This window comes from Aegilops tauschii, chromosome 2 (genome assembly GCF_002575655.3).
Source record: "Aegilops tauschii subsp. strangulata cultivar AL8/78 chromosome 2, Aet v6.0, whole genome shotgun sequence".
Taxonomy (NCBI): Eukaryota; Viridiplantae; Streptophyta; class Magnoliopsida; order Poales; family Poaceae; genus Aegilops; species Aegilops tauschii.
The window spans coordinates 536,333,824-536,360,874 of record NC_053036.3 but is presented as its reverse complement, the minus strand read 5'-3'; positions in this window follow the sequence as shown (position 1 = coordinate 536,360,874).

Genomic DNA, 27,051 nt, shown 5'->3' with positions numbered 1-27,051 from the left:
CGTCTGCCGCCTCTCCAAGTCTCTTTATGGCTTGAAGCAGGCGCCGCGCGCGTGGTTTCTCCGCTTTGCTAGCTTCCTTCAGTCCATCGGCTTCACCGCGACGCGCTTTGATTTGTCGCTCTTCACTCGTCGCCGCAGACCCGACACCGCCCTGCTGCTTCTCTACGTCGACGACATCGTCCTCACGGCGTCCTCGCCTACGGCGCTTCGGCACGTCGTCGCTCAGCTCACCGCGGAGTTCGCCATGAAGGATCTTGGTCCTCTCCACTTCTTCCTTGGCATCCGTGTCACGCGCACGCCGGCGGGCTTCTTCCTCTGCCAGCAGCAGTACGCCGCTGATATTCTGGATTGCGCCGACATGGACTCTTGTCGCCCGTCTCCCACTCCAATCGACACCAAGGGCAAGCTGCCGACCGCGGACGGGCCTCGTGTCGATGATCCGTTCGCCTACCGCAGCATCGCCGGCGCTCTTCATACCTGACGATCACGCGCCCGGAGATCGCGTACGCTGTGCAACAGATCTGCCTTCACATGCACAATCCCCGTGAGTGTCATCTCGGGTTGATCAAGCGTGTGCTCCGGTACGTACGCGGCACGCCCGTGCTCGGTCTTCATCTCCGCGCCTCGCGTGTGCTCGACCTACGGGCGTTCACGGACGCCGATTGGGCGGGCTGCCCCGACACCGGCGATCCACCTCCGGCTTCTGCATCTACCTCGGTGACGCCCTCGTCTCTTGGTCGTCGAAACGGCAAGCCACCGTCTCGCGCTCCAGCGCCGAGGCGGAGTACCGCGGCGTCGCGAAACGTCGTCGCAGAGTGCATCTGGCTTCGACAACTACTTGGCGAGCTGTTCGCCCCCATCGACAAGGCCACGCTGGTGTACTGCAACAATGTCTCCGCCGTCTACCTGTCGGCCAACCCAGTTCATCATCGCCGGTCGAAGCACGTGGAGCTGGATATCCTCTTCGTTCGCGAGCAGGTGGCGCTTGGCGAGTTCCACGTTCTTCACATTCCCACCCGATAGCAACTTGCAGATATCATGACGAAGGGACTGCCGAGAGAGGTCTTCTGTGACGCCATACGTAGAGCTTTGACCGTGCAGCAGTTTTGTCTGAGTAGTGCTGCACGTCGTCCTGTTAGTGGCTCACCCACGATCTCGCTCGGCTGCGACCAGCACCTTGTATAACCTCGCAGCCTCGAGCATAATCGATGTGTGTTGTGTCCATTCTCTTCCTCCTCTGTAACAGTCTGGGCCAACTTGATGAAGAAGGGTGCAAGTGAGCAAGTCAGTGCTACACAGTGGGTTCCTGAGCGTGTTTGATAGCTCCGGAGAGCTGTTAGCCAGAGCAGTGAGATCCAGGAATCGGCTCTACCCTCTTTTTTTTTGCGGGTGATCGGCTCTACCCTTTGGACCTGAAGAAATCTATGAGCCAGCCGCTGAGCATGGAGAAGCTGCACGAGGAAGCTCGCATGGTGGCAGAAGAAACAAAGAGCAGCCACGGAGGCTCGTCCTGCACGAGAGCCATGAAGATCAGTGAGTAAGAAAGTAACCGAGCCATGAAGATCAGCGAGTAAGAAATAAGAAAGTAAGTTAAGGAATAAGATTGGGGATGTTAGTTCTAATCTTGTTGCAGGTTTAGTCCATGGTTTGGCTAGTCGTGTTATGAACATGGTTTTGTGTTTATCATGGTAGTTAAGTTAGGAAAAAGTACTACTCCCCCCGTTTCTAAATACTTGTCTTTTTAGGCATTTCAACAAGTGACTACATACAGAGTAAAATGAATGAATCTACACTTTAAAATATGTCTACATACATTCGTATGTGATAGTCATCTGAAATGCATAGAAAGACAAGTATTTAGGAACGGAGGGAGTAGTGGGCTAGCTGCGCATGGAGATGGACATGTGCATGTTGGACCATAGTGCTCCAGTAGAGTCATGCATGCATGTTTATCTTCGACGTCTGTTTGCATGTAGCCTGACTAACTGAAACGTCTGAAGTTCACGCTGAGTCATCTTTTGTTTCTCGTTATTTTTCTGCGAATATTGTTTCTCGTTGATTTGGTCACCCGCCAGACTCAGATCGAGCTCACGCTAGGTGAGTTTTTTTGGGGGTTAGTTATGCGTGTAACGATGAGCTTGGCTCCCAGGGATAAATAAGAGGAGAGAAAGAAAAACAGATAGCAGTTGCGCAGCACAAAGATCTCGTGTGTTAGTTTCCGTGTGCTGTTATAGGTGCTCGTCGCTGTGAGAGAGAGATCCGGCCGGGCGGCCGGCGATCCAACAACCGGCCCTGACAGATCAGCACTCAGAGCATCGATCATCGAGCAACGGCACAAAAAAGACAACGAAATTGTACGAGTTGGAAGAACTTGTTATCTCGAGCAAGAAAGAAATCTTCCCGTGTGTTGTGCCTCACTAGAGGTGTGGGAAGATGATCACGCGGCACATGCATCCAACTAAATCCAAACGAAAAATCAGAACGAAATGCGTTTATCGCCTCAGATGAAGAAATTAATGAATTGCTATCACTTGTGCGCAGCACATCTGCAAATATATGCGTCGTCATCGGCGGATGTATGGTCGGAAGAAACACACCGATCGAGACCATTCCGAACGAAACGAAACGTAACAGAAGAGCCTCGGGTACGGAAAAACCCCAAGAGCAACAGCGACTAAGCGGGGGAACGTACACAGATCTGGAACGTGAGCCGCGCGGACGTGCAGATGAACCTGTTCTTGGACCTCATCTCCACGCCCGCCGTCTTGCTATCACTTGATCCAAAAGAAAGAAACGAACATGTTGATAAACGACGGCGCCTCAGATTGTGAAATGTGTATTGCTGTCACTTGTGCGTAGCACACCTGCAAATAAATGCATCCTCATCAGCGGACGGTCGCGAGAAACAGGCTACATCAGGGAAAGCATTGCCGCGGACGAGCGCAGCATTCCGGACGGAAAAACTCAAGAAAAATACAGAGCAAACGATAGAGTGTGCAGATCTGGAACATGAGCCGCACAGAAGTGTTAGACTTGGACCTCATCTCCACGCCCGTACGTCGTCTTGCCGGCCGGTAAAAGAAAGTTGAAATCGCAAGAGCACCACAAGAACAGGGAAAGACGAAGGATAGGGGTGACTCGAACCTGCAGATCTTGCACAAGTGCTCATCGATCAGCCGCACAAGGCCCCTGTCTGATCTGAAGAGAGGTTCCAAGAGAACAAAACGTAGTCCAAGAGCAAAGAAAACCTGCCTCGATCGGCACTCGAGCTACGATCTGCGGCCAAATAAATCCTGCACGCACGGACGCACGCATGCAACGCTCCTCTTGCCTTCACCGGCGCATCATCAAAGAAACACAAAGGAGAACATTCGGTTCAAGAAAAACAAACCAGCGATCGCAAGAGAAACATCAAAATAGCAGAACCAAAGAACCAAAACGAAACGAAATAGCAGATGGAGAAGCCGGTTGGTTTGGGGTGGGAAGAAGCTACTTGTGGTGGTATGGTAGGGCGAAGGGGGTGCGGGTGTATAAATAGCATGGCGGCCACGGAACGGACGGCGCCGATCAGTCCAGTGCCGCAGCTTTTCTCCTTTGTTTTGAAATAACTGTTTTGATCGTCCCTAGAGCTGCGGGGTTTATGGTCTTCTTTTTCTTTTGCGGAGGAAATGCTAAATGTACGGGCGCTGACAGGTGGGTCATCGACACGTGTACGCTCAACAGTGCCTGGTTACTACCGCCGTGGCATGAAGATTCTAAGGGGTTGTTTGGATATGGAGGTTACGTAAAACTAGCTCTCCTTAATCCGATTTCTGGTCGTAATAACAACCTAAATTCTTGTTTGGATAACGTGGACATAGAAAATTGAGTTCTGCATGCAGGGTTGTTTGGATAGCAAGATTATAGAGAACTAGTTCTAGTTAAACGCAATCTTGGTTGTAACATCACCTAACCAAATCATGGATAAAGAAAACTGAGTTCTACAAAATCTCAAAAACCCGGCTTATAGAAAAGGGTCTGTCTACGCCACATCTAGATGTGACATAACTATGTCACATCTAAGTATGACATCAACGCCACCTCATCCTAGCACAAGCCCACCCCTCTTGTTTTTGTTTGTTTGTTTTTTTTTTAAACAATTCTATTTTCGCCTGGCACATATATACGTGTGGCTGCCACGCTGGTGCCCCGCTGCTCACCATAACAGCACCATTTGTGCTGCCGCCTGTTTTTTTTTTTTCCTTTTTTGCATGGTACGCATTAACAGCCGCTGCTACCCTTCATGCACGCATTGTGCTGCCGCTGCTTGATATGTATACCTTGAAGAATCACATATGTGTGTATCAGTGTATGTATGTATGTATACATACACGGGCGACGATGCATGTCTCTCCCTGGCTGGCCATGCGGGCGACATGTGAACTGAAACTCATAAAAACGACCATGAAACTTATAAATAACTGGGACCCTCGATAAACATACACCCCTAGTTGCGAGTCGATGGTGGGCATACAAGTGGGGAACCCTCCACACACACACACACACACACACACACACACACACCTAGTTACAAGTCGATGGTTGACATGCAACTAGGGACCCTCGACAAACACACGCACCCCCTAGTTGCGACTCGATGGTTGACATGCAAATGGGGACCCTTGACAAACACACACATCCCTGGTTGCGAGTCGATGGCCGGATTGCAACTGCGGACCCTTGACAAACAAACACACACACCCCTAGATGTAAGTCGATGGTCGGCATGCAACTGGGGGCCCTCGACAAACAAACACACCCTTAGTTGCGAGTCGATGATCGGGTTGCAACTGGGGGCCATGACAAACAAACACCCCTAGTTGCGAGTCTATGGTTGGCATGCAAATGGGGACCCTCGACAAACACACACACACACACCTAGTTGCGAGTCGATGGTCGGATTGCAACTGGGGACCCTTGACAAACAAACACACACACACCCCTAGTTATGAGTCGATGGTTGACATGCAACTGGGGACTCTTGACAAACACACACACACCCACACCCACACACACACCTAGTTGCGAGTCAATGGTCGGATTACAACTGGGGACCCTCGACAAACACACACACACAACCTAGTTGTGAGTCAATGCTCGACATGCAAATCGGGACCACGACAAAACACAAACACTTCCCGAGTTGCGAGTCGACGGTTGACATGCAACTGGAGAACCTCGACAAACACACACATCCCTAGTTGCGAGTCGAGGGTTGGTATTCAATTAGGGACCCTCAACAAACACACACACACCCCTAGTTGCGAGCCGATGATCGGGTTGCAGCTGGGGGCCACGACAAACACACACCCCTAGTTGTGAGTCGATGGTCGGCATGCAACTGGGGACCCTCGACAAACACACACACACCCAGTTGTGAGTCGATAGACAGCATGCAACTAGGGACCCTCAACAAACACACACACACACACACACCCCTAGTTGTGAGTCGATGATCGGGTTGCAACTGGGGGCCACGACAAACACACACCCCTAGTTGCGAGTTGATGGTCGGCATGCAAATGGGGACCCTTGACAAACGCACACACCCCTAGTTGCCAGTTGATGGTCGGATTGCAAATGGGGACCCTTGACAAACAAACACACACACACCCCTAGTTGTGAGCCGACGGTTGACATGCAACTGGGGACCCTCGACACACACACACACACACACACACACACACACACACACACACACACACCTAGTTATGAGTCAATGGTCGGGTTGCAACTGGGGACCCTCGACAAACACACACCCCCTAGTTGTGAGTCAATGGTCGACATGCAACTGGGGCCACGACAAAACACACAAACTTCCCTAGTTGCGAGTCGATGGTTGACATGCAACTGAGGAACCTCGACAAACACACACACACCCTAGTTGTGAGTCGATGGTTGGCATTCAATTAGGGACCCTCAACAAACACACACACCCCTAGTTGCGAGTCGATGATCGGGTTGCAGCTGGGGGCCACGACAAACACACACCCCTAGTTGCGAGTCAATGGTCGGCATGCAACTGGGGACCCTCGACAAACACACACACACAAACACACACACACCCAGTTGCGAGTCGATAGTCAGCATCCAACTAGGGACCCTCAACAAACACACACACACACCCCTAGTTGTGAGTCGATGATCGGGTTGCAACTAGGGGCCACGACAAACACACACCCCTAGTTGCGAGTTGATGGTCGGCATGCAAATGGGGACCCTTGACAAATGCACACACCCCTAGTTGCCAGTTGATGGTCGGATTGCAAATGGGGACCCTTGACAAACAAACACACACACACCCCTAGTTGTGAGCCGACGGTTGACATGCAACTGGGGACCCTCGACACACACACACACACACACACACACACCCCTAGTTACGAGTCAATGGTCGGGTTGCAACTTGGGACCCTCGACAAACACACCCCCCCTAGTTGTGAGTCAATTGTCGACATGCAACTGGGGCCACGACAAAACACACAAACTTCCCTAGTTGCGAGTCGATGGTTGACATGCAACTGAGGAACCTCGACAAACACACACACACCCTAGTTGTGAGTCGAGGGTTGGCATGCAACTAGGGACGCTCAACAAACACACACACCACTAGTTGCGAGTCGATGATTTGTTGCAACTAGGGGCCATGACAAACACACACTCCTAGTTGCGAGTCGATGCTCGGCATGCAACTGGGACCATCGAAAACACACACACACACACACCCCACTAGTTGTGTGTCGATGGTTGGCATGGAACTGGGGACCCTCGGCAATCACACACACACACACCCCTACTCCCTCCGTTCCAAAATAGATGACTCAACTTTGTACTAAGTTAGTACAAAGTTGAGTCATCTATTTTGGAACGGGGGGAGTAGTTGCGAGTCAATGGTTGACATGCAACTGGGGACCCTTGACAAACACACACACCCCCTAGTTGCGAGTCGATGGTTGACATGCAACTGGTGAAAGATCGTGGATGTCGCCTAGAGGGGGGGGGGGTGAATAGGCGCTTTAAAATAATTACGGTTTAGGCTTGAACAAATGCGGAATAAACCTAGCGGTTAATTTGTCAAGCACAAAACCTACAACAACTAGGCTCACCTATGTGCACCAACAACTTATGCTAAGCAAGATAAACAACTAGGTGATAGCAAGATATATAACAAGAAACAATATGGCTATCACAAAGTAAAGTGCATAAGTAAAGGGCTCGGGTAAGAGATAACCGAGGCACGCGGAGACGATGATGTATCCCTAAGTTCACACCCTTGCGGATGCTAATATCCGTTTGGAGCGGTGTGGAGGCACAATGCTCCCCAAGAAGCCACTAGGGCCACCGTAATCTCCTCGCGCCCTCGCACAATGCAAGATGTCGTGATTCCACTAGACCCTTGAGGGCGGTCACCGAACCCGTACAAATGGCAACCCTTGGGGGCGGTCACCGAACCCGTACACTTTGGCAACCCTTGGGGGCGGTCACCGGAACCCGTCAAATTGCCCGGGGCGATCTCCACAACCTAATTGGAGACCCCGACGCTTGCCCGGAGCTTTACACCACAATGATTGAGTTCCGAACACCACCAACCGTCTAGGGCGCCCAAGCACCCAAGAGGAACAAGCTCAAGGGTACCAAGCACCCAAGAGTAATAAGCTTCTCAACTTGTAACTTCCACGTATCACCGTGGAGAACTCAAACCGATGCACCAAATGCAATGGCAAGGGCACACGGAGTGCCCAAGTCCTTCTCTCTCAAATCCCACCGAAGCAACTAATGCTAGGGAGGAAAATGAGAGGAAGAACAAGAAGGAGAACACCAAGAACTCCAAGTTCTAGATCCAAGGGGTTCCCCTCACAAAGAGGAGAAAGTGATTGGTGGAAATGTGGATCTAGATCTCCTCTCTCTTTTCCCTCAAAAACTAGCAAGAATCCATGGAGGGATTGAGAGTTAGCAAGCTCGAAGAAGGTCAACAATGGGGGAAGAACACGAGCTCAAAGGATGAGGTTCATTGGGGAAGAAGACCTCCTTATATAGTGGGGGGAAGAATCCAACCGTTACCCTCACTTCAGCCCCGCAGAGAGCGGTACTACCGCTTGGCCAGCGGTACTACCGCTTGCCCCTATAAGCGGTACTACCGCTCCCCCTCGCGGTACTGCCGCTGGGCCCAGAGCGGTACTACCGCGGTGGCAGGGCGGTACTACCGCAAACGAGCGGTACTACGGCCCCCACTGCCGCGGCTAGTACCGTAAAACCCGACACGAAAAAGACCCCTCGAATTGAGGCGGTACTAGTACGAGACTGCATCGGTACTACGGCTGGGGGCTACCAGTGGTACTACCGCTCTGGAGCGGTACTACCGCTCTAGAGCGGTACTACCGCTTGTAGCACCCAAGCGGTACTACCGCTCCGGCCCGCGGTACTACCACTAGGAAACCAAAACTGCCATAACTTCTGCATATGAGCTCCGAATTGAGCAAACTCAAGCTTGTTGGTTATAGTAAGAAGAGGCAGGGGAGGTATGCCAACAAATAGAGGAGTGAAACCTCCAACCGAGAAGAACCGGCATAACCTCCAACATCGAAAACATCATAGAAGATGCGAGTGAACTCCGTTTTCGATGTACTCGAGCTTGTCATCAAGATGACCATAAGCTCCAAAACTCACAAAGAGAAGAACCAAACAAGAACCAATAGAGATGATGCAAGGATGCAATGGTTTGAGCTCTCTATGAACGATACGATCAAGCTACTCATCGAGAGCCCCCCTTGATAGTACGGCAATCGATCCTATAACCCGGTCTCCCAACTACCATCATGAGACCGGTAAAATAGAAAACCTATCAAGAGCAAACATTTGCCTTGCACACGGTCCACTTGAGCTAGATGATGACAATCTTGACTCCCTCAAGTTGGACCACCTTTCTTGGTTGCGTTGGCTCGATGAAGACTAGTTGATTGCTCCCCCATGCTCCACTATGGGTGAGCCACTCTTCCGCACATCTTCACAAGTCCATTGTCACCACAATGGACGGCAAGCTTCAAGCATTTGATCTCTTCATGATGCTTCACTTGAACTTGCACACCGCAACATCTTCACAAGTCCATTGTCACCACAATGGACGGCAAGCTTCAAGCATTTGATCTCTTCATGATGCTTCACTTGAACTTGCACACCGCAACCTAACCCCACAAAGAACTCTCACGAAGATCATGGATTAGTACACAAAGCGTAATTGACAATGCTTACCACACCATGGGATCGCTTGATCCCTCTCGGTACATCTTCTACGCTTTGTGAGTTGATCAAGTTGATTCACTCTTGACTTAGTCTTGATCAACCAACTCTCTTCATTTGGATGATGTCTTGAAGATATACATGAATGATCACACAATCTTCTTCTCCAAGACATGCTTGCAATAAGCTCAACTCTCACATGACCAATCTTTGGATAATTCCTTAATAACACCTTGGTCACCACATAAACTCCTTGAAACCAACACATGAACTTCAAGAAATGCCTATGAACAAATCCTTCAAATATAACTCAAGGCAACCATTAGTCCATAGATATTGTCATCAATTACCAAAATCAAACATGGGGGCACCGCATGTTCTTTCAACTGGGGACACTCGACAAACACACACACCCCCTAGTTCTGAGTCGATGGTTGTGCAAATGGGGACCCTCGACAAACACCCCCTAGTTGCGAGTTGAGGGTTGACATGCAACTGGGGACACTTGACACACACACACACACACACACACACACACACACACACAAACAAACACCCCCTAGTTGCGAGTCGATGGTTGACATGCAACTGAGGACCCTCGACAAACACACACACACACCACCCTAGTTGCGAGTCGATGGTCGGGTTGCAACCGGCGACCCTCGACAAACACCCCCCTAGTTGTGAGTCGATTGGCGGCATGCAACTGAAGGGCACAACAAAACACACACACCCCTAGTTGCTAGTCGATGGTCGACATGCAACTGGGGACCCTCCACACACACACACACACACACACACACATGGCACCTAGTTGCGAATCAATGGTTGACATGAAACTGGGGACCCTCGACAAACACACACAGACCCCTAGTTGCGAGTCGATGATCGGGTTGCAACTGAGGACCCTCAACAAATACACACACACCCTAGTTGCGAGTTGATGGTCGACATGCAACCGGGGGCCACGATAAAACATACACACACCTAGTTGCAAGTCGATGGTCGACGTGCAACTGGGGCCTTCATGAGATTGAACAAAATCCGATTCAAAAAATATTCAAATATTTTTAAATGTTCATGAGTTAAAAAAATCATTTGATATAAGTGTTCACAAAAACTGAATTTAATAAGTGTTTGCATAGTTCAAAAGGTGTTTCCAGTACTAAAACAAATTATGAACGGGAGGAAACATCATGAACGGAACCTTAGTATCGTACATTATATGGGCCTACTAAAAACAAGTTAGCCTCTTCAAATTCTTACAACACAGCCTACAAAAGACAAAAAAAAAAAAACAGCCGGGCCATGCAACGAAAGGCTGGACCAACAAAAGGAAAAAGAAAGCAACGCCCGAGCAAGCGACAGCGACATGGGCGACGTAGGAAAGGGACGCGCGCGGTCCGATTCAACTCTGCATGATTTACATGGGATAGATCCAATGGTTCAGAATTTAGACGTGACATACTTAAAAAACATCTAGATGTGAGTTAGTCATTCTGTATAGAAAAACGACTATTTGACGTTTTTATTGAACAGTTTGTCTAATTCACATCTAGATGTTTTGTAAGGATGTCACATCTAACCTCCCACAAATATATAATATAGCAACAAGAAATAAATAAAAACTAAGACAAAAAAATAGACCACAAACACAGTGGACATCAGCTTAGATGTGACATGACTATGTCACATCGAGATATGTCCTAAACGAGTTTTATGAATACGGCGGCCACGTACGGAGCGCATGGTGCCATGGCCGACGTGCTCTTCCTTCTGCCGACGACGACGGCCGCAATCTGACCTGGCCAGATGCTACGCTACAGAGACGCGTTGGGCGCATCACGAGCACCCCACGACATCCTCTTCGGACATGAGCCAGTTGACGCCGAGTGGGTGAGCTCGCCGCTCGGGCCCGGACGTGGTCGTCGTCATGTCGCACGGCGACGCATCAGAGCGCCGCCACTTCCTCTGTAGGCACATGCGAGGCGACGCTGGCAGTCAGTGCCGCTCGGCGAGCCGCTCTGGCCCGGACGTGGCCGTCATCGTGTGACACGGCGACGACTCGCATGCTTCGCGACGTCCTCTACAAGCATCGGCGAGCATGCTGTTCGGGGCTCGGATGTGCCTGTTGCCGTGTGGCATGGTGACTTGGCGAGGTGGGAGCTGCCGCGGAGCAGAGAGTGCCATAGCTGATGTGTTCGTCCTACCGATGGTTGCTACAACCTGATCTCCCAATGAACATGAGCGGCGAATGGCATCACATCATAAGCACTGCTCCCTCCCTGGTCATCCCAGCGGCGCACAGAGGACACTGCTGCATGGCCGGCCGCCGGCAGCCTGGTTCCTTTTGTCCTCAACGACGCCACCGACGGCGCCCTTGTCTCTGTCGCCGTATTTGGGGAAGCGGCCGCAGCGAGGCTGATAGGAGCGCTCGACGAAGACGCTCCCACTAAGCGCCAGCAGCTCAATAGATCGACTGAAGGAACATATTGGAATTTTGACTAAGTCGCTGTGTGATGGAGCTGCGTATCCATGCTTTACTATTTTCCTCATCCAAACAAAGTCTTGTATGTACTTACTATTGATGGCAAAATCGTTTGCACGGCAACACAACATATCAACAATCTAGCTGGTCTTTTCTTTTGCTGTCTTTTGCTGTACGAGGAACAGAACGGCCTTGTTCTTACCGATCTCAAAGAAAACTTGATTCTTCTGGACGAATCTTCAATGGATCAACGGCAAACGGAACCTAAGCGACGTCTAGGTCCCGTTTTCTGGGTGCAGCAGCGTAGGATCGACCTACTGCCACGGCGATCTCTGAACTTGCAGGCAAGAACAGAGAAGTCGAAGGGGAAAAACGAACGAACGAAAGAAAAACTATGTGTAGAAATAATAGACTTGTTTTTGTCGATGTTGGGTGTGTCCCTCTACCGGCCTCTGACCCTACGTATATATAGGGCGATCTGGACTTTGATCCTTTGATCGATCAGGAGACCGATCTGGTTACAACTCTGTTTTACAAGATTTGGTCCTTATCTGTACATTTTGAACAGGAACCTGGTTTCCTTGATAATAAAAACAGTATAACCAGCGATGTCCGCTCCTCTCCGTGCTCCAAATAGTCAAGCATATCTCAACCGTAGCCCCGTCTTCATGTTATACCTGATGGTGATTGTACGTGAACAAAACTGGAGTCTAAATCTTCAACTTCCTGTACTCTTACCTCCCCAACTCCATCAGCGTGTGTATATCTTCAGTTAAAAAACAATCTTCAGCTTAGCACATTAGCATCACGATCCATATTTTTCATCTGCCAAATTTGACTATCGACACATGCCCCCTGTTTTTTGGTAAAGCTTGCTTACCAAAAATCATCTGTACCTCGCATCATAATCATTAATCAACACGTTAATCATTTAGCTCTGACTTTGGGCGATGACTAGCATCGGCCATTTGAATTCATTTTCCTCAGGACGATGGTAATTATGCACCGGCCGCATAATACTATCATTCAGGCATCTTGCCAAACGCTTGGATAATATTTTTTCAAGTACTTCCCATTAAGAGCTCTGGGCAATTTTTCTCCTTGCAAACCTTGCACTAAATAGGAATTTCCAGGGACGACTTCTAAAATTTTATATGGTCCTTCCCAATTTGGTGACCACTTTCCAAACCTATTATCTTTGGACCCAACAGGCAAAATCGTTTTCCAAACCAAGTCCCCAATCTGAAACGATTTTTCTTTTACTTTCTTATTATAAGCCTTGGCTACTCTCAATTTATCTCTCTCAATCTCTCTTAAAGCTTTCATCCTCTCATCTGACACTTCATCTATTCTATCCATCATGAGGTTATGATAATCTACGGCCGACAAATCATTTTGTTTGGCCAACCTAAGTGCGTCCAGATTTACCTCAATAGGTAAAACGGCCTCTTGCCCATATACTAATTCAAACGGTGTCACTTTCGTAGCACCATGTTGAGATATTCGGTGAGCCCATAATGCTTCATGCAACACCTCATGCCACTTTTTTGGATGTTCCTCTATTTTCTTTTTGATAAGCTTAATCAAAATCTTGTTACTGGACTCGGCCTGACCATTGGCCTGAGCATAATATGATGATGAATTCAAGAGCTTGATCTTAAGTGATTCGGCAAATTCGCGTACTTGATGCGATATAAAAGATGAACCTTGATCTGTGGTTAAAGTTTGTGGTATGCCGAATCGCTAAACAATATGCTCTAAAATAAATTTAATAACCTCCTTATGAGTCATATTTTTAAGAGGAACTGCCTCTGTCCACTTTGTAAAATAATCAGTAGCAACCAAAACAAAACGGTGACCTTTGGATGACTTAGGGTGTATTTGGCCAATAAAATCCAAACCCCATCCACGAAATGGCCATGGCTTAATTATAGGATGCAACATAGAAGCAAGTGCTAACTGTATATCCCCAAATTTTTGGCATGAATCACACCCTTTATAGTATCTAAAACTATCTTCTAACATAGTCGGCCAATAAAACCCAGCTCTTCTTAACAACCACTTCATCTTATGAGCCGACTGATGTGTACCACACATCCCCTCATGTACTTCACCCATAGCAACTTTGGACTGGTCTGGACCTAGGCATTTTAAAAGCAATCCTTCTGGTGTCCGGCGATATAATTCACCATCTAATAATGTATATTTCAATGCTTGGCGTCGAACCTTTCTGTCTACTGATTGGCTAGGATCTTCTAAATATCTAATTATGAGTCTTCTCCAATCATTAGGTTCAGCCATAGAAATTTCAGCACACTGTAACACCGGCTGTCCCAGGACATATAATTTTCCTCTACTAACTTGATAACCTGATGCTTACTGTGCTAGATCATTAGCTTTAACATTCTCTTCTCTAGATATATGGCTAATGGCAAAATCATCCAGGGCTGCTATGATTTCCAAACACTTCTCCAAATAGTTATTTAGTAACCCATCAAAGCATTGATAATTCCCACGAATTTGATGTACGACTAATAGTGAATCACCAAAAGCTCGTACACTCCTCACACCCATGGATTCTAAAATTTGCAAACCTAACAAAAGAGCTTCATACTCGGCCTGGTTATTGGTACACAAATATTCTAAGCGTACTGATGTTTCAAAAACAGCACCCCTTGGTGAGACCAAAACAATACCAACACCTTGTCCTTCTCTACAAGCCGAGACATCAAAATATAATTCCCATGGATATATCTCAATATAGCCGACCTCTATATCATTTTCAACACTAACCCGATGATCAACAATAAAGTTAGCTACAATTTGGCCTTTCATGGATTTTAAAGACTTATAAGCCAAATCATATTCTATCAATGCGTATGCCCACTTACCGATTCTGCCACTCAAAATCGGTCTTTGTAGCATATATTTGATAACATCGGTCTGGCATGCTATTTCACAAGTACTAGATAGCAAATAGTGTCTCAATCTTGTGCAAGCATGATATAAGGATAAACATAACTTCTCAATAAACACATACCTTTGTTCTGTTTCCAATAGACGTCGGCTCAAATATGTTATCACATACTCCTTTTCATCAATTTTTTGTGTTAGGACTGTACCAATAACATTATCTTCCGCAGCAACATACATCCAAAACGGTGTTCCGGCTTTAGGTGCCCTCAACACAGGAGGTGTAGACAAATATTTTTTGATCTCATCAAATGCATGTTGTTGCTCTGCCCCCCAAGTAAATTCATTTTCCCTCTTCAACCGAAGTATAGGTGTAAATGCACTAACCTTTCCAGACAAGTTAGATACGAACCTTCTCAAATAGTTAACTTTGCCTAAAAATTTCTGCATGTCCCTCTTACATTGCGGCGCCTCTATTTTCTTAATAGCTTCTATTTTACTAGGATCTATCTCAATGCCTCTCTCATGTACTATAAATCCTAAAAATTTACCAGCCGACACACCAAAAGCACATTTAAGTGGGTTCATCTTTAAACCATACCGACGCATTCTCTCAAAGGCTAAGCGTAAATTGGCTAAATGATGATCCACACTATCCGATTTGACAACTATATCATCAATATATATTTCTACTACTATACCAAGTAAATCATGAAAGATTAGGTTCATAGCTCTTTGATAAGTCGTGCCGGCATTCTTCAGACCAAATGTCATAACAACCCATTCGAATAAACCAACAAAACCGGGAAACCTAAAGGCCGTTTTAGAAGTATCCTCTTCGGCCATAAAAATTTGATTGTAACCAGCATTACCATCTAAGAAACTAATAACTCTATGTCCTGAAGCATCATTAATTAACATGTCGGCTATAGGCATAGGATATTCATCTTTAGGTGTAGCCCTATTTAAATCTCTGAAGTCGATACATATTCTCAACTTACCAGTATTTTTCTTCTCAACCGGGACAATGTTAGAAATCCATTCAGCATACCTACAAGGCCTTATAAAACCAGCTTTCAATAATCTCCCTATTTCTTCTTTAATCCCATCATACATACTAGGATTAAACTTTCTAGGTGGCTGTTTGTGAGGCCTAAATCCAGATTTAATAGGCAACCGATGCTCTACTAGCTCTCGGCTAAGACCCGGCATTTCATGATACTCCCAAGCGAAGCAATCAACATATTGTTTAAGTAACTCGATCACTTTCACCTTGTAATCGGCTGTCATATTCCTATTAATAAAAGTCGGCCTAGGAATAGTACCATCACCTATATCAATCTCTTCTAATGGATCAGCCGACGAAAAACCTTGTCCTAACTTTTGCACTTCATCAAAATCATCAATAGCCTCACAAATATCGTTCTTATCAGACCGATATTGTTCCACACGTTTTTGTAACCAATCTAAGTTATCTTCTTTACCCATCTATAACATCATATTCTCGAGCCGAGCTGCAACAACCGGCTTTACAACTACGGGTACAAACCCATCTTTGGTTACACTAAGAAAATCAAAATCTGAAAGATCTAGCCCTGACAAACATTGGGCATCACCATGTTGCCAATTAGCTGAAGCATTAGCCATAGCAATATAGGTCGACGTATCCGCATGAACAATTTCCACATCATCATCAACCCACTGTATCAAAAACTGGTGCAAAGTAGAAGGAACACACCGGTTTGCGTGTATCCAATCACGACCCAATAAGACACTATAATTACCTTGCTTATCAGTGATGAAGAAAGCCGTAGGTATGGTCTTGCTTCCAATAGTAAGTTCCATAGTGATAACCCCTTTTGCTTCTGTAGGCTCTCCCCCAAATCCATTAAGTGTCAAATTGGTCTTCATAAGCTCGCTGTCCTCTCGTCCCAATTTCTTAAACAGTGAGTATGGCATAAAGTTTACAGCTGCTCCGCCATCAACTAACATTCTAGATATTGGTTTCCCATTAATATGCCCCTTAACATACAGTGGCCTCAAATGACGGCTTGATTCATCTGGCTTTTCAAAAATAGCTTCCTTGGGACCAAGACACAATTGTGCCGCTTCACTTTCTTCCACAGCCCGGAATTCTGAAGGCAATACAAATACCATATTAATATCCATACCATCGCAAGTTGGAGAGCCATTTTTAACAATCGGAGACCCTTCATCATCCAGCAGATCATCTTCATCATCACTAGGCGTTGGATCGGGTACATTGACTTGTTTTACTCTCCACTCCTTTCGAACGGGAACCATAGGCTTCCACTCATTGAACAACTTGTCCCTCAATTTTTCGGCTTCCTCCTCCCTCAATTTCTCCATGCGTAGCCTCTGTAATCGTAGTTTTTGTGAATTGGAAAGACCCTTGGGGCACCAACGTGGTTGCGGCGTTGTCCCAGGCAGCAAAGGCACATTCCTATCAACCTTCTGTATTTCTGAACCGTTGCTCAGGTTGGCACAATTTGATATTTTGGTGCTCCAGAATCAACACAGGAGGTAATCAAACCAGTTTTTACTGTAGCAGAATCACTATTCATGGATGGTATTGTGGCTTCCGCACTGTTTGTTGTTCCTGTAGCCTCATCCTTTTCATGTATTGTTGTGGTACGCTGTACTCCATTGTTGGCACCTGCAAATTTGCAACCTGGTTGTCTCTCACCTGTAACTGAGCTTGGTTCCTCATTCACATGCTTAGTCTCCTTCACACGGTATACTTTTCGATTAAGCTCACCTCTACCATAAGACCAATCCCTTTGACCATAACGGTTATGATTTGGATGTGACAATCTATCAATAACCGGCCTTCTGTGAGGAGCCCAACCTGGATGAAACTGTCCAAAAGGCATTACCGGAGGAGGCGGCATCCATGGTCCGCACCAACCCCACGGCGGACAAGGAGCAAAATCGAATCCCCATGGCATAGGCATTGGCGGCCCGTTAAATGGATATGGGGCTGCTGCATGAAAATCTCCACGTCGATATTCTGGCCCAGTAAATCCCTGTTCTGGTGATCTCGGCCGCTTAAAGTTTCTCGGCCGATCAAAATATTTTTGACCTGCCTTGCCATGTTCATACTTAGCCAGAAGCTTATCAAAAGTGACCTTTGGCTTCTCTTTCTTTTTTATTGCCTTACTCTTTCCCTCATTAATTTTCCAACGGTCAACTTCGGGGCTCTTTGGTTTGATCATTCTTGGCCTGGCACTTTGCATAGCATCAGAGCCTAATACTGGCACCGTAATTTTAATTGATTCACCACCCCTAGAATTTTTCTCAATCTGCACTTTTCTGGCCACCTCCCTGGTCTCTTCCAGAGATTTTGAGCTACTCTCAGCCACCACCATATTTTTTCCTCTTGCTGATTCGGCCTGAGATGGCCGAACAAGAACTTTCTTATTCTCAAAATCAATCGTGTTGACAGGGAAAGGATTAGCATCTAATTGCATCCGCTCATCAAACTTCAAACATCCTTCATTAATGGCCTTTGAACCTGTCGACGGAAAACATTACAGTCATTAGTAGCATGAGAATAAGAATTATGCCATTTGCAATAAGCACGCCTTTTTAGTTCTTCTGGTGACGGTATAACATGGCCATTATTCAGTTTAATTTGTTTCCATTGTAACAAATAATCAAAGATCTTATCACACTTGGAAACATCAAATGTATATTTTATTTCTTCCCTCTTATGTGAAATTGGCTTCAGTGCAGAGCAAACAAATGGTTTAGACTTAGAAGCCCAATCCCATTCAGCCACACACATATCTGTACCCTCATCATCTGATGACTGAGAATCATACTCAACCATGTTCATACCAGGCCGATCATTTTTACTAGTTTTATCACTAGACCTATGAAAATTTCTAGATTCTTTTGCCCGGCTTTCTTGAGCCAGAGCCTTTTGCAAAACTTGGCTAACATCCACAAAATCATGTCCTTCTAGCTTTTCTTTAAGATGTACAAGCAAACCTGAATAAGCTAGATCAGCAAGATCCCTATCAGAAATTACCAAATTAAAACATCGGTTTCGTGTATCTCTAAACCTTCTAATATATTCAGCAACAGATTCCGTATGCTTCTGTTTAACCGATGTTAAATGTGAAAATCTGAGTTCATTATCTCCAGTATAAAAATATTCATGAAACTTCTGTTCCAACTGAGACCATGTATGAATAGAATTGGGTGCAAGCGAAGAAAACCAAGAAAAAGTTGTGCCAGATAAGGACAACGGAAATAATCTCAGCTTTAGCACTTCACTAGCACTAGCCTCGCCGCACTGTACACTAAATTGAGCAATATGCTCCAATGTTGTTCTACCATCTTCTCCCGTAAATTTAACAAACTCCGGTAACCTGAACCCCCTAGGATACTGAAAAGTATCATAATAATCAGGATACGGCTTTCTATAAGCTCGTGCATTCCCCTTTGGTTCCAGCCCAAATGAATCCTTCAAGACAGTAGCCAACTGTTCCTTCAGATTATCAGCCCCTGTGTGAGGCTCGGCCATAGGCCGATCTCGTGCCATCTGCTGTTGTTGCCCTACAGTACTAGGTTGTGGAATACTATGGTCATGCTGCAGTGCTTGGTTTGGTTGTGCGGGTGGCAAATTTCAGAAAGAATTATTAAAATTACTAGATGGTAATTGACCATGTGTACTGGTTAAATTCGGACGTGGCATTGTGGGCATATAATGTATCATAGGCTGGTATGAAGACACAGGAATGCTTGCTGGAATAACATCTACTCGGCTTTGATTATTTATCATAGATGGAACCGAGTTGTAAGGGCTAGCTGTAGGACCTGACGAAGAAAATGCAGGAGGTGCATATGCATGCCCTGATCTAGCAACACTTGGTGAAACACTAACAGCCGGACCACTACTATTGTGGTTAGCATACAAATTCATCGGCAAACCATATTGTGGTACTCCAGGGGGTGTGAAGAGCGCCGATGAATCGAAAGGTATAGCACCGTGCTGCATATTAACGACGTCTAGGTCCCGTTTTCTGGGTGCAGCAGCGTAGGATCGACCTACTGCCACGGCGATCTCTGAACTTGCAGGCAAGAACAGAGAAGTCGAAGGGGAAAAACGAACGAAAGAAAGAAAAACTATGTGTAGAAATAATAGACTTGTTTTTGTCGATGTTGGGTGTGTCCCTCTACCGGCCTCTGACCCTACGTATATATAGGGCGATCTGGACTTTGATCCTTTGATCGATCAGGAGACCGATCTGGTTACAACTCTGTTTTACAAGATTTGGTCCTTATCTGTACATTTTGAACAGGAACCTGGTTTCCTTGATAATAAAAACAGTATAACCAGCGACGTCCGCTCCTCTCCGTGCTCCAAATAGTCAAGCATATCTCAACCGTAGCCCCGTCTTCATGTTATACCTGATGGTGATTGTACGTGAACAAAACTGGAGTCTAAATCTTCAACTTCCTGTACTCTTACCTCCCCAACTCCATCAGCGTGTGTATATCTTCAGTTAAAAAACAATCTTCAGCTTAGCACATTAGCATCACGATCCATATTTTTCATCTGCCAAATTTGACTATCAACACTTACTTTAACAAAATAACTAACCAAAACCGGTTTTCCTAAAAATCCTTTAAAAACTCGTTTTCTAAAATCCCACGTCTAATTCCCTGTATCCAAACAACCACTTTATAGTGGTCGTTTTTGTAAAAACGAGTTCTACGTAGCCACGAGGGCGAGGTCACTAGTCGGACAGCAGGCCGTCGCCGGTTGATGGCCATCGCCTTGTCAGACGACAGCATGCAACTGTGGTTGTCAAAATCGACCGGCGTGGCAAGGTCTAGGTACGTCAGCGCTTGTGTATGTCCTGTCGGCAATGGCGTGGCGGCCTTGACCTTGTACGGCGTGGCATCCTGGCATTGAGGTAGTGAACGCTGCGTTCCGGTTCGCCCAGCGGACGAGCGCCCATGTCGCCGGCCAGAGCGTCACACGTCGATTTAGGCCAGAGGATGCTCCTGCTCAGATCGAGCGCCCGTCTCAACTCAACGGCCCAGCCACCATCTCCTTGTTCTTCATCGCGGCAGAAGAAGCTGACCCTAATGGCGCGCACTTGCTGGCATTGTTCTTCCATGTGAACCGTATACGGATATTATATAAGGGTGTGACTAGATCTCAGTCGACTGAGAATTAAACAAGTCTAAATCAAGTGACTTAACATGTACTTCACATAAACTAATATAAAAGCGTTGAGATCACTATTTTAGTAATTTAAACACTCTTATATTGGAGTAGTTTACAGAGAGAGTAGTAAGAAAGAAAAAGAAAAACTAAAAAGAATTTTTTGCATGGATCTCCACGTAAGATCCCGTAGATATAGCATCGACCGAGACTTGGTTAAGTCTGAGATTTAGCAAACCCGTATATATAAACATATTTAGAGTGTAGATTCACTCATTTTGCCCTGTATATAGTCCATACTAAAATCTCTAAAAAAATTATATTAAAAACGGAGGAAGTATAATATAATTTCCTTTCCTCAAACAGTCAGAATTGTTCAATGCATTCAAAAATCCGGAGCAGCAAACTTCACGCTTTTGATTCCGTGGAGTAGTAGGCGGAGCTACGACCGTGTCTGCCTCCGGTGGTCCAGTCTGTTAGAAGGTAGAGAGAGATTGGTGAAATAGTTGTTATATTGCTTGAGTCTCGTGGGCATATATATAGGAGTACATGATCTACTTGGGATACAAGGCAAGCCAGAATATTTCCTAGTCTAACCTATGTTTCCTAATACAATCACGTTACTCAACATCCCCCGCAGTCACAACGGTAGCGACGCAGACGGTGAGACTGGAGAAGAATCCGAAGGCAAGTCGACGGACACCCCCCACAGTCGTAACGGTCGACACAACGCAGAGTCGTGGCTGGAGTGGAAACCAACGAGGTTGCTCAAGCAGGCGGTAGCCCTTTGTGCCGTTTGTCGATGTAACCAAGAGCGTGGGTCGGTGCAACCGCGGGGACTGACTCGGGACGGCTGCATGGACCACGGTCCACGCTCGCTACGGCCCGACGGGGCGACGCAGCGGCGGCACTACGGCCCAAAGGGACGACACAGCGTGACGCGGGTCGGTGCAGCCGGGAGAAGAACCACGGGGCGGCGGCGCTGCGGCCTGATGGGGCGACACAGCGGCGGCCCATTGCTCGATCGGTAGAGGGGCACGCTGAACTCGGGACAGTCTTCACGGGGCATGTGGAGGAGCGCGCAACCGACGGGCCAGCTCGGTCGCACGGCGTAGATGAGGCGGATCGCGGCAGCGGGCGGGTGATCAATCCGATCGCACGCGAGGTCGGGGACGCCGCTCGGTGGAGACGGGGTGGCGGGGGAGTCCGAGATGATCCGGCGACGATGGACGGGGACGACGTGCGAACGAGCGCGCCAGCACCGGCACCCGGGCCACCAAAGCAGCGCCGGCGCCCGGGCAGCGAGGCCCGAGCGACCAACGAAGCAGCGGCGCCCGAGCTCAAGGCAGCCGACGGGCCTGACGCAGCCAGGGACGAGGCCGGCGAGGCAACCCGCAGGGCCGCCGTGCAAACGCGGCGGAGGCGGGTGGCGTGGATCGATTGGCGGGCCGACGCGCGAGCAGCGGCTATGATTGGCCGCTGCATGGCGCGAGGCCGCCGGTGTAGGCGATGCAGGTGTCCCGGTCGGAGCAGGGCGGTGACGGTCGGCGCAGGGCGACAGGCGGGCCGGCGCGCGGACGACGGCCTTGAGGGGCCGCCTATCGCGCGAGGCCACCGGGTCGGTGCAGTAGACCAAAGAGAAAACGCCGATCAAAACGACCGGTGAGAGAGCGAAAAAACCCGGAGCGAGGACTCGGGAAAAAGACTCTCTAAGGCAGCCGGCCAACACGGCCGGCGGACGAACCCTAGGTACGGGCGGCGCGGCCCCCGGCGGTGGTCATGGAGGCCGACCACCCCAGGGGCGGCGCGCGTGTGCGGAAGCGGCGGCGGCTAGAGTTTAGAACCCGGAAACTGATACCATGTTAGAAGGAAGAGAGGGATTGGTGGAATAGTTGTTGTATTGCTTGAGCCTCGTGGGCAAATATACAGGAGTACATGATCTACTTGGAGTACAAGGCAAGCCAGAATATTTCCTAGTCTAACCTATGTTTCCTAATACAATCACGTTACTCAACATAGTCTTCCACGACATCGCATTTGGCTGCTCCTGCCGGTGCTTAGTGCCCTCCATGGCATCTGCTGAGTCACAGGGCCGGATATTGCCGCCACCGCCAACGTGGCAACATTTCCGTGTTGATCGACGCAGTTGATATGCTATCTGGTGACACCAAATTTTGGCATGGTACAGAACGCAAATAAGATGGTATTTGGGTCATCAAACAGTCGCATATGTGTTCAAAGTTCTAAAATTTTGTGTTCAGATCACTGTTCGACTGATTACGCCCACAAGACGGCCTCATATGAAAAACTGTTCTACATGAATTGTCTTCGTCTCATCGAATCGGTCGATTTTAATATAAAAATCATCTCAATCCGAGGTTATATTGAAAAGTTAGAGCTCGCACAGCGAGACCCTACCATGAGCAAAATATGACGCCCGGGACGAGACACACATGTGACTATGTGTGATGGGTTGCGTGAGTAATTGTCTGTTTTGCGCAAGATATTCGACTTTCAAAATGGATTCGAATCAAAAAACCGTTGAACATGGAAGTTGTTCGTGTCGTCGAAATGGTTAAATTTGCTTTTAGGCTCATCTTCGTCCGAGGTCGTTTGTGGCCTGTGAGACCCAAAAACCGAACTGATGTCTCAGACTTACCTAAATCCGAATTCGGTTAATTTTGGACAGATTTAGACAGGATTTGGAGCCCTTTTTTTACGAGAAGTCTAGTCGCCTCATAAATACATTTCTTGTTACACTGTTATTTGAAGCTTTGATGTATGTTGCCATCAATTACCAAAAAAAAGAGATTGAAAGCACATTGCTCCCTTAGTGGTTTTGGTAATTAATGCCAAAATACATGTTGTTGTACTAACAGTTTCACCTAGTATATTTCAGGAAAGCTCAACATTGGCATGGAAATGATGTGAGGATGTAGGCCCTTCAAAATTCAATGAAAACATATTGACTCAAAGCTCCAAGACTCTACATTTTGATTAAGTGTTCCAAGATCACATTGGCCCGCCCGCGTCCCCCACGACGTCCCCAGGGCGGCTCTAGGGAACCCTAGGTTCGCTACCGCCTACAACACGTCCCCCCTCCCGCCGCCGTCGGATGAGTCCGCCGGGCGAAGCCCGCGCCGGAGGACGGTGGCAGCGGGGATCTCTGCGCGCTCGGCGTCCTAGGTTGTCGGCATGAGCCCGTGCTGGTGGGAGTCTCGTCCTCGGCGTCTCCGGCCGGCGTGGCGGCTGCCCGGCGCAGTGTCCTCGTCCTCTCACAGGTGATGGGCTGCCGGCTGCTCGTGGCTGCCTCGACGCGACGGCATCCGAGGTTTTAGATCTGGCCGTGGCGGGCTCGGCCGATCTGGCCCGTTAGCTTCGGCCGGTGGTGAGGTTGGTGGTCGTGCGTGGTGATGGCACCGCCGCCGTGCAAGAGGTGCTTGGGCCAGTGGGTTCGCATGCTGGCGGCGTTGGGGTTCCCCCATCCTCGTCCGGCAGCGTAGGGTGCGGAGCTAGGGTTGCTCCGGGCGGAAGCCGACGGTGCGGTGTCTGCGGATGTCGCTCTCCTCCTAGGGGCCGTTGTGGAGTTCTCCGACCTCCTCCGCTCTCGGGTCACTTTCTTCGGGTGAAAGCCCAGGACCTGCGGTGCAGGACCAGACGATGGTGTGATACGTCGCTTCCCCTCCTGAGGGCGTCGTCTTGAAGATCGTGATTCCCTGCGTGCTTTCCCAGAGCTGGACTTGCACGACATCGCGGCAGGTGGCCAGCGATGCGCCCAGAGGTGGAGCGGTGTTTCCTCCTCCGCATCGAAGACGGCAGATCTCGGCGGCGTGGCGCAGCGGAGACTCGGCGCCCGATGCGTGGAGATGGACTCACGTAGGAGGAGGTGGCTGTCTGGCGTCATGGTGGCGTCGATGGCGGAGTGGCCTGACAAGGTAGAAGCCTCAATATCTACTCCGAAGACGGACCTGTGGAAGATGGCGGCGACGACACATGTGAGTGCGTCAGACCGGTTTGTGCCCCAGACCCGGTATGTGGCTCGGCTGGGGCTTCCGGCTTTTGATGATAGGTTTAGGTGAGTGGTCTGGGTATTTGGCCCAGCTAGCATCCCTTCATCATATGGATAGGAGTAGTGGCATATGTTGCCAAGATGGCGGATTCAGGCATATTGTTGTAATACTTTGCAAGGCCCTCGAGAATAATCAATAAAGTGGCCGCATGCATCTCCCAGATGCAGAGGCCGGGGGTCATCATCCTTTTCTAAAAAAAAGATCACATTGAGTCCATAAAAAAGCCAATACTATTAAAAGGGATAAGGTTTTGATCATGACTTAGTTGCTCAAGTGCTTAAAGATATTGCTCCAAAACCCTTAACCATTTTCTCCAAATCCTATCTGTCCAAACCCTAACTTCCAAACTCGGTCTCATCAAAATTTCTAAATTCGGAGCCACCGAGTTGATCCTAGACAGTGCCATAGCCAAACCCTAGCAAATTGGTCCTACCGAGATGATATTCGGTCCCACCCAAATGAGGTGACCAAGTTTTCGTAAACCTTTCACATCTTTTCAGAATTACCAAGTTGGTTTGATCAGAACTACCGAAACGAGGTCTCACTTAGGTCATCACACACAGGTCCCACCGAAAAGCCCAACATTCGAATCTTTTACATAGGTCGGTCTCATCGAGATTTTCATTTTGTTCTCGCCGAGTTGATTCAAAAGGTTGTAACAGTTGGATTCTTGGTGAAGGCTATTTATACCCTCCAGCCCCACTTACTCTATGTGAGAGCCATCAGAATGAAGCCACACTCCCGAGGGCCCCGCAAGCTCGGAGCTAGCGCCCTGGGGGGTAGGGCGCGCCTAGCGATCTTGTGGCCTCCTCGTCCACTTCCTGGCCCAGCTCCGGTGCTTCGGGGGTCTCTTTTGGTCTATAAAAAATCACCGTAAATTTTCATCCCATTCCGAGAACTTCTATTTCTGCACAAAAAATGACACCACGCTAGTTCTGCTAAAACCAGTGTCAGTCTGGGTTAGTTCTAATCAAATCATACCAAAACCATATAAAATTGTTGTAAACATGGCATGAATACTTCATAAATTATAGATACGTTGGAGACGTATCAATGGCCTGACCAAGTTTTTGTAATGAAGTTGCTTCATTTTGGAATTACCGAGATGATACAATCGAAACTACCGAAACGAGGTCTTTCCCTAGCAATTGCACTTCGGTCGTACCGAGATGTTCTTCTCGGTCTCATCGAAACCTCCAACATTCAAATCTTTTGCACTAGTTGGTCTCACTGAGAATTTAGTCCGGTGTCAGCGAGTTGGGTCAAAGACTTGTAAAGGTTGGATCTTTGGGTGTAGGCTATATATACCCCTCCACCCCCACTTACTCTCTAAGAGAGCCATCAGAATGAACCACTACTCCTACTACTCATTTTCTGAGAGAGAACCACCTACTCATGTGTTGAGATCAAGAGATTCCAATCCTACCATTTGAACATTGATTTATAGCCTTCCCCAAATTGCTTTCCATTCAATCCCCTCTTCCACCAAAGCCAAATCTATGAGAGAGTGATTGGATGTTGGGGAGACAATCATTTCTAGCACAAGTGTAAGGAGTTCATCATCAACAACACCATCTATTATCTTTTGGAGAGTGGTGTCTCCGAGATCAGTTAGGTGTCACTTGAGAGCCTCCAAGATTGTGGAGTTGAACCAAGGAGATCGCCTACTTCATGAAGATTTACCCGTGTGAGGCTAGTCCTTCGTGGACGTAAGCCATGATGAAATAGGCAATTGATACGTCTCCAACGTATCTATAATTTTTGATTGTTCCATGCTATTATATATTCTGTTTTGGATGTTTAATGAGCTTTATTATACACTTCCATATTATTTTTGGGACTAACATATTAACCCAAGGCCCAGTGCAAATTGTTGTTTTTTTGCCTATTTCAGTGTTTCGCAGAAAAGGAATATCAAACGGAGTCCAAATATTCCTATTCTTCGAAATACTGAAATAGGAAAGAAAACAACAATTTGGGTTGGGCCTCCGGTTAATAGGTTAGTCCCAAAAAAATATAGAACTGTTTAGAAAAGCCCATAAACATCCGAAACAGATAATATAATAGCATGGAACAATCAAAAATTATAGATACGCTGGAGA